Source organism: Pinus tabuliformis, chromosome 9 (assembly GCF_031772625.1).
Source record: "Pinus tabuliformis cultivar Carrire ecotype Pingquan chromosome 9, CPIR1, whole genome shotgun sequence".
NCBI classification, from domain to species: domain Eukaryota; kingdom Viridiplantae; phylum Streptophyta; class Pinopsida; order Pinales; family Pinaceae; genus Pinus; species Pinus tabuliformis.
This window is the reverse complement of record NC_142307.1, coordinates 747,935,303-747,943,102: the sequence shown is the minus strand read 5'-3', so window position 1 is coordinate 747,943,102 and position 7,800 is coordinate 747,935,303.

Sequence of the window (7,800 nt, the reverse complement as noted above, 5' to 3'; positions counted from 1 at the left end):
CCTCAAGGCAACATCAAACCACTTAGCCTCGTAGCTAGCCCTACGGGGCAGGAGAGGGCTCTCTCCGGTCTATCTCGGTAAATATTTTCAATGGGTGAGATAACCAATAGGGTAACACTGATTTTAGGCTAGTAAACTGATCAAAAGGGTTGATTTATGATTTTTAGGGTTTTTGGTGGGCAAATTGAGGGGATGGCAATTTTGGGTAGGGGGATTGGACACAGTTTCTGCAGGGGTTTCTTTGGGGCGAGGTAGGATACAGTATTGATGCCTTAGATTGAGGTGAATGGATGAGAAAGACAGGTGAGGAGCTAAGGAGAGCAAACAATAACTTTGAATTCTCCTTAAACAGTAGAAAACATTGAAATTAAACAAACTTAAAAGCAGAGCATGACAATCATGAATTCTACTTTAACACTTCATTTGTTTAATGTGCAGAAGGAAAAGAAAGGAAATGATTCACATAACACACTTACAAGTACATAGAGAAACACACCATCAATACATGTAACCACAAGAATCCCAAAAAGGACTGCAAAACCCTGGTCTTCCTTAGCCAAAAATTGCAGAGATACATTGAATAATACAATGATAGCTTCTCCCTCAAGAGTCCAACCTTCCAACCCCTGAAAATGATTGAGAAAATACATAATATAGGCAAGCCAACCTCTTCCCTTGCCTCTAGGGGTCGAGCTCATCCTTCTAGGAGCTGTTTCAACCAATTCTAAACTGAGCACTAAAATATAGGCAGTCAAAACAACTTGCCTCTATAAGCTAGGAAACCAATTCATTCATTAAATTTTCACCTATCTCATGAATGAATCTTCTAGAAGAGATACATAAGTGTAAAAGTGTCATAAATTACAATATTTACATCAAGGAGGATAAAAATCCACTCCAAAAAGTCAAACATGGTCAAATCTGCGTTTTTCTAAGCTGTACAATAAAATTTTGAGAAAATTGCCTGATAGGTCGCGCGCCTCTACCTGACGGGTCGCGCGCCTTTGAGGGCACTTCCAGGTGTCCAAATTGAGCAAGAGTAGGCTTGTTCGAAATGTCTGTGAGTGTACTTTCCAACCCAACTGTAATTTCTGAATTTGGTGGTCATTTGCCCCTCCAAAAGTGCAATCTCCCAAGACTGCTTTCTGTGTCTCAAAAATGTGGCAGAAAGTCATTTTTTGCTTGTTTTTTGACTTTCTGGAGGCCCAAAACTTCATAAAATCTCTTGTCCATGGATGAGCATATGTAAATTCTCATGAAAAATCTGGAAATGCTGAGTTTTTGCAAAATGGAGTTGCCAGGATGAAGGGTCGCGCGGGGGGTGAGACCCGTTAATGGAGAAAACCTGTAAATTGTCTGAAAAAACCAAAAATGACCCAAAATACTCAAAATTTCTTGGGATTTGTGCTGTGACTAGGCTATTTAGTGCCTTGGTCCTTCAGTGAATCCTCGGCCAAGATATGGAGGGGATCGGGCCTCTTTCTCCTTTTTTGTGCCTTGGCCAACCGCCTTTGGAACATCTTCATCTTCGCCTTGCACACGTGCATCCGCGCCCAATAGTGATTCTTCATATTCCTAAGCAAGTCCTTATCTTGGTTGGCCTTGGCCAGCAACCTCTCCAAATGAGCATTGACCTGGAGAAGCTCACGGTCATCACTTTGCTCATGGTCGGTTTCGGTTTCTGACATGGTTTCAAGAGCAAAGTGGCTGAAATGTACTGCTGTTTCTGCTTTGAAAACTGCTGATTAAAATATTTTGAAATGCTGTTTCAAGGGGACAAGTAGCACAAGGGAAATGTTAGGGAAGGGAGACTTGGAAGGGAAATTAGGAAAAATATATGAAACAGGGGTTAAAGAGAGGAATCATGACATCAACATCATCACTTGCAAGGATGTTATGGAAGGTAGGGTTTAGGGTTTGATTTTTGATTTCTTAGGGAAAAGGGGTAGAGTTTAGGTTTCTTTCACAAATTTGGAAAGTAAATTTACATGGAATGACAAGGAATAAGAAATAGGAAATGGGGAGAAAATGATAACAAGGGGATACCTTAAAACAGCATATAAACCCAAGCCACTTTTACAACTTTAAACCAAAGCAAAGTGGAGCTTTTCATTTGCAAATGAAGGCCTTTGAGAATGCAATCATGATTTCCTTTAACCATGGCAAGCAAGAATTGTTTAAGATTGAGGGCCTACCTTACGAAGTTTGGCAATTTGTGGCTCCTTGGTGAATTTGCAGGCAGTTTTACAAAGAGAGCGTTGACGGGTCGCGCGCCTCACCCAACGGGTCGCGCGCCTCTGACGGGTCGCGCCCGTTATAATTTTGCACTGGCGGAGGGTGCTCAACGGGTCGCGCGCCTGGTTCAACGGGTCGCGCGCCTGTCCAGCTCACAAATTTCGCCCAATCTCTCTTGCAATCACTTGCTCTATGATTTAGATGCACAATGAGGCTCGATGGAGGGAGATTGGGACTTTTATAACCTTATTTGAATTAATTTCATGCCCAAACCCACTTTATAATGTTTTTCGTTGACACTTTATAAACTTGATGTTTTTGGTTTCCTTTTGTCCTGAAATTGACTAATTTGATGCTTTTGCTCGATACTTTTTGCAGGGATAACATCTGAGGGATCTTGGCAAGGGAGCCAAGGTTACATGCTGTCCTTTGAAGCCTTTTGAAATTTTACCATTTTTTACAAAAATTTGAAAAATGACCTTGGCTTTAAAAACAGGGTTTTTAAATCCAAGGTAAAAATTAACTGTACAAGATAGAAATTTCCAAAGAAACACTTTGAAAATCATCCCTCTGGCTTGCTGGGCACTTATTGACCTTCAGAGACATGACCTTGAAGACAAACTTGACCAAAAACCCTAGACCTAAAAATTTGATCTCAAGACAATAGACAAGTAACCTTGACAAAGTTTAATGACTGAAACAAGCTGATCCAGCAGTGCCCAGAGGGAGACAAAAACACCAGCTCCTCCATCAGGGTTATGGCATGCCTAATGGAATGCAAAAAATGACACTGATGAGACACCTACTTATGCAAATGCAAAGAGCTTTGATCGCTGATGGAGGGCTACTAGACCGACTCTAACATTGGCTCCAATGGGGATGGTAGCTCCTTGGAGGTGCCAAGAACCGCAGATCTCTGTAAGAGCTAGACAGTGCCTGCATCTATTGGGCAATGGAGTCAAAAACTCAAGCTGCAATGCATGACTGAAAACTGATGACTTGACAACACAAATTGACTCTCACTCAACTAAAAACTGACTCAATACTTAAACACAACTGACAACTGGAAATGATGCTCAAAATGGAGCTTATTCATCAAAACCTACTCTAATAGTTTCATACATCACCTGATCAAGTGAAATGAAACAACCAGTGCAACCAAGTAAGTATCCCATCTGCTGTTCGAATTCTCCACAAGTGCTCACTTATGAACAACAAGAGAGAACTACTGAAAAGCAACTCCGATGGCAACTTAGAAACAGATCCATTGAATGATATGAATTCCTTATCCACCTCCAAAAACACTGCATAAGGATCTTGAAATTCAAGCACATTGGAACTTAGCTCATCCAATGGATTACTTCTCTTTCCTTCATACCATGAATGCAAACTTTGATATGAGCCTTGTGACGAGACCTCTGCTGAAAATAAGAAAGAAACTGGCTACCGGATCAAGTTCATATCAGCACATGTTTCAAGCTCACATGTAGTCAATGGAGAAAGACTTTGACTGCAAACCTCATCCAAAACATCAGCTATTGGATCATGAAAAAATTGAAAAGACTGCTGTAATGTATCCATTGAAAATGTATGACATCCTTCTAGCTGTTCATCTGTTTCTTGAGAGATTTTACAAAGATTCTTCCTTATAAACTGAAATGCTTCGAAAGAAAAGGGTATAGAATCTTCCTGTATCATCAAATCATGTATTTCGTCTTCCACACCTTCATCTGTAATCTGCCCTTCAAGTTCATTTGGTGGCTGCAAATCTGATGCTACATGCTGCTCAAGAATTCTGTTATCTGTCTCATCCTCAACATCAACACTCAGAGATTGCCGATTTGTTATAGGCTATTCATTTGAAGATTTACTATGCAATCTACCCTTCAAAAACTGAAATGATTCAAAACAGAATGGTACGGAGTCACCTTGAATCATTAAATCTTGTGTGTCCACTTCCAAGTCTTCAGCTGCAACTTGACAATCAATGGCTTCCGGGGGTTGCAAATCTGAATATGTAAAGTCTTGAACAAAATTTCCATTACTCTCAATATGATCCAAATCAAGACTTGTTGACATTTGATTTCTGATTGCATGGTAGTTATCTCTGATGAACTGAAATGAATCAAAACAAAAAGGCAAAGATCCTTCACTTACTTAAAACTTTGCTGTACTTTCCTCGTCAATGTCATAGCTGATATGTGATGGCTGAACATTGTATTCAGGCTGCTGAAAATGAACTTTTTCCTCCCACAAACTAGCTGCTGATTCGTCTGCAAGATTAGCTTCTGTTTGGAGAACATAGTCATCATCATACTGATCAAACCGAGGCAAATCATCGGTATAAAACACATCATCAAGCATACATGTCATATCAACAGATCTCTCTTCTTCACAATGATATATAAAACAATAATTATCAGATCTATGACAACTAGGATAAGAAAGAAAATGTTTTGGATCAGCAACTTTTTCCTTTTCAATCAATGAGCCACGAACATCATAATCGTTCCTTGTGTTGATCTTGTCCATCATCTTTTCCACTGCACTTACCAAAATGGCAAGCTTAACCTCTAGAGATGTTGATTCGGCCGGATCTATGTTTTTCATCTCTTCTTCTTTCAACCTTGCCCTTCGGATCAACAGATGAGCTTCTACATTTACTGCACTATTTTGCATCTCGTGAAGCGTTGCAATATCCCTTTCTCTCAGCTGAAACTCCATCTCCGGATCAAAGGCACCCGGATAGTGCAAGAGAGCAGATTTAGGAGTAGGCCTTATATCAACTGGCATTGAATAATAAACTTGATTAAATCTGGCTGAAAACTGTTGTATTGTCTCCCCTGGCAATCTTATCAGCTGGTTATACTCTTCTACAATCAAGAAAAGGTTCTGTCTGATCATCCACCTGTCGAGAAAAACTTTGACGAACTACTGGAAATCTGAAATGCTTGCATCAGGCAGGGCTTTGAACCAACTCTTCACTTTGGCTTGCAAAGAAAGAGCAAAAAGCCTTATACTAACATCTTCTTCATCAACTTCAAAAAGATCTAGAAAATTCTCAAAATTCTGCACATGTTGCTCAGCGTTGACATTCTTACTTTCACCATCAAACCTCGGCAAGTATAGATCATAATTTTTAGGGAAAGCATGGAGAACAAAGGTAAAACAAGAGGTCTATACCGATCTGGAATTTTACAAGGTGTAGGGATATGTACAGCAGGTATAGAATCAGTCTTGGTCTCTTGAGATTCATCAATTTGAATATGGTCATCACAAAATTCAGAAAAAGGATCTTGATCAAGCTCAAAGGTATGCAAATCTTTGGTATTCACAATCTTCAAAGGAAAAGAATCAACTGCAGGCCGAGGATCTCTTCTCAAATACAATATACTTTGCAAAGCCTTCTTGACATTCTTGGGAAAAGAGAAGAAATAATTCGTGACAAAGAACAAAATGTCTTGGATGAAATTCCAACTTGAATACCTGATATGTCCATATTGTCCTTTCATGTTTTTGCTGGTCGGGATCATCCTCCAGTGGAGTCTTTGGATCTGATCTCGAAACTGATTTAGAGTCGTCGGGTGAATTATTTCAGCCTTTCAAGTGTCTGATCATTGTCCACCATCAACAATCAGATCTGAACTTGATACATGTACTGGGGTAAAATGCAAATGAAGTGTTGTATTCACAAGCTCACGGAGATTGACTGAAGCAGCATTTATCTACTAATGCTGATGTAGAACAAGAGCGTTTTCGAAGGCTACCTGGCGTATCTTCAGGCTCCATCTAAGACTTATGAAATAACACGTCAATGAGCAAACGATTAGTTTGTTCTCCCCAGTATGGTCGCCAATATGTTAGCACTTGAAATTTCACCTCAGGCTGAGAAAGGTAAACCTCAAGGCAACATCAAACCACTTAGCCTCGTAGCTAGCCCTACGGGGCAGGAGAGGGCTCTCTCCAGTCTATCTCGGTAAAGATTTTCAATGGGCGAGATAACCAATAGGGTAACACTAATTTTAGGCTAGTAAACTGATCAAAAGGGTTGATTTAGTATTTTTAGGGTTTTTGGTGGGCAAATTGAGGGGATGGCAATTTTGGGTGCAGGGATTGGACACAGTTTCTGCAGGGGTTTCTTTGGGGCGAGGTAGGATACAATATTGATGCCTTAGATTGAGGTGAATGGATGAGAAAGACAGGTGAGGAGCTAAGGAGAGCAAACAATAACTTTGAATTCTCCTTAAACAGTAGAAAACATTGAAATTAAACAAACTTAAAAGCAGAGCATGACAGTCATGAATTCTACTTTAACACTTCATTTGTTTAATGTGCAGAAGGAAAAGAAAGGAAATGATTCACATAACACACTTACAAGTACATAGAGAAACACACCATCAATACATGTAACCACAAGAATCCCAAAAAGGACTGCAAAACCCTGGTCTTCCTTAGCCAAAAATTGCAGAGATACAGTGAATAATACAATGATAGCTTCTCCCTCAAGAGTCCAACCTTCCAACCCCTGAAAATGATTGAGAAAATACATAATATAGGCAAGCCAACCTCTTCCCTTGCATCTATGGGTCGAGCTCATCCTTCTAGGAGCTGTTTCAACCAATTCTAAACTGAGCACTAAAATCTAGGCAGTCAAAACAACTTGCCTCTATAAGCTAGGAAACCAATTCATTCATTAAATTTTCACCTAACTCATGAATGAATCTTCTAGAAGAGATACATAAGTGTAAAAGTGTCATAAATTACAATATTTACATCAAGGAGGATAAAAATCCACTCCAAAAATTCAAACATGGTCAAATCTGCGTTTTTCTGAGCTGTACAGTAAAATTTTGAGAAAATTGCCTGATAGGTCGCGCGCCTCTGCCTGACGGGTCGCGCGCCTTTGAGGGCACTTTTGGGGCACGTCCAAGTGTCCAAATTGAGCAAGAGTAGGCTTGTTGGAAAGGTCTGTGAGTGTACTTTCCAACTGAACTGGAATTTCTGAATTTGGTGGTCATTTGCCCCTCCAAAAGTGCAATCTCCCAAGACTGTTTTCTGTGTCTCAAAAATGTGGCAGAAAGTCCATTTTTGCTTGTTTTTTGACTTTCTAGAGGCCCAAAACTTCATAAAATCTCTTGTCCATGGATGAGCATATGTAACTTCTCATGAAAAATCTAGAAATGCTGAGTTTTTGCAAAATGGAGTTGCCAGGATGAAGGGTCGCGCGGGGGGTGAGACCCGTTAATGGAGAAAACCTGTAAGTTGCCTGAAAAAAACGAAAAATGACCCAAAATACTCAAAATTTCTTGGGCTTTGTGCTGTGACTAGGCTATTTAGTGCCTTGGTCCTTCAGTGAAGCCTCGGCCAAGATATGGAGGGGATCGGGCCTCTTTCTCCTTTTTTGTGCCTTGGCCAACTGCCTTTGGAACATCTTCATCTTCGCCTTGCACACGTGCATCCGCGCCCAATAGTGATTCTTCATATTCCTAAGCAAGTCCTTATCTTGGTTGGCCTTGGCCAGCAACCTCTCCAAATGAGCATTGACCTGGAGAAGCTCACGGTCAT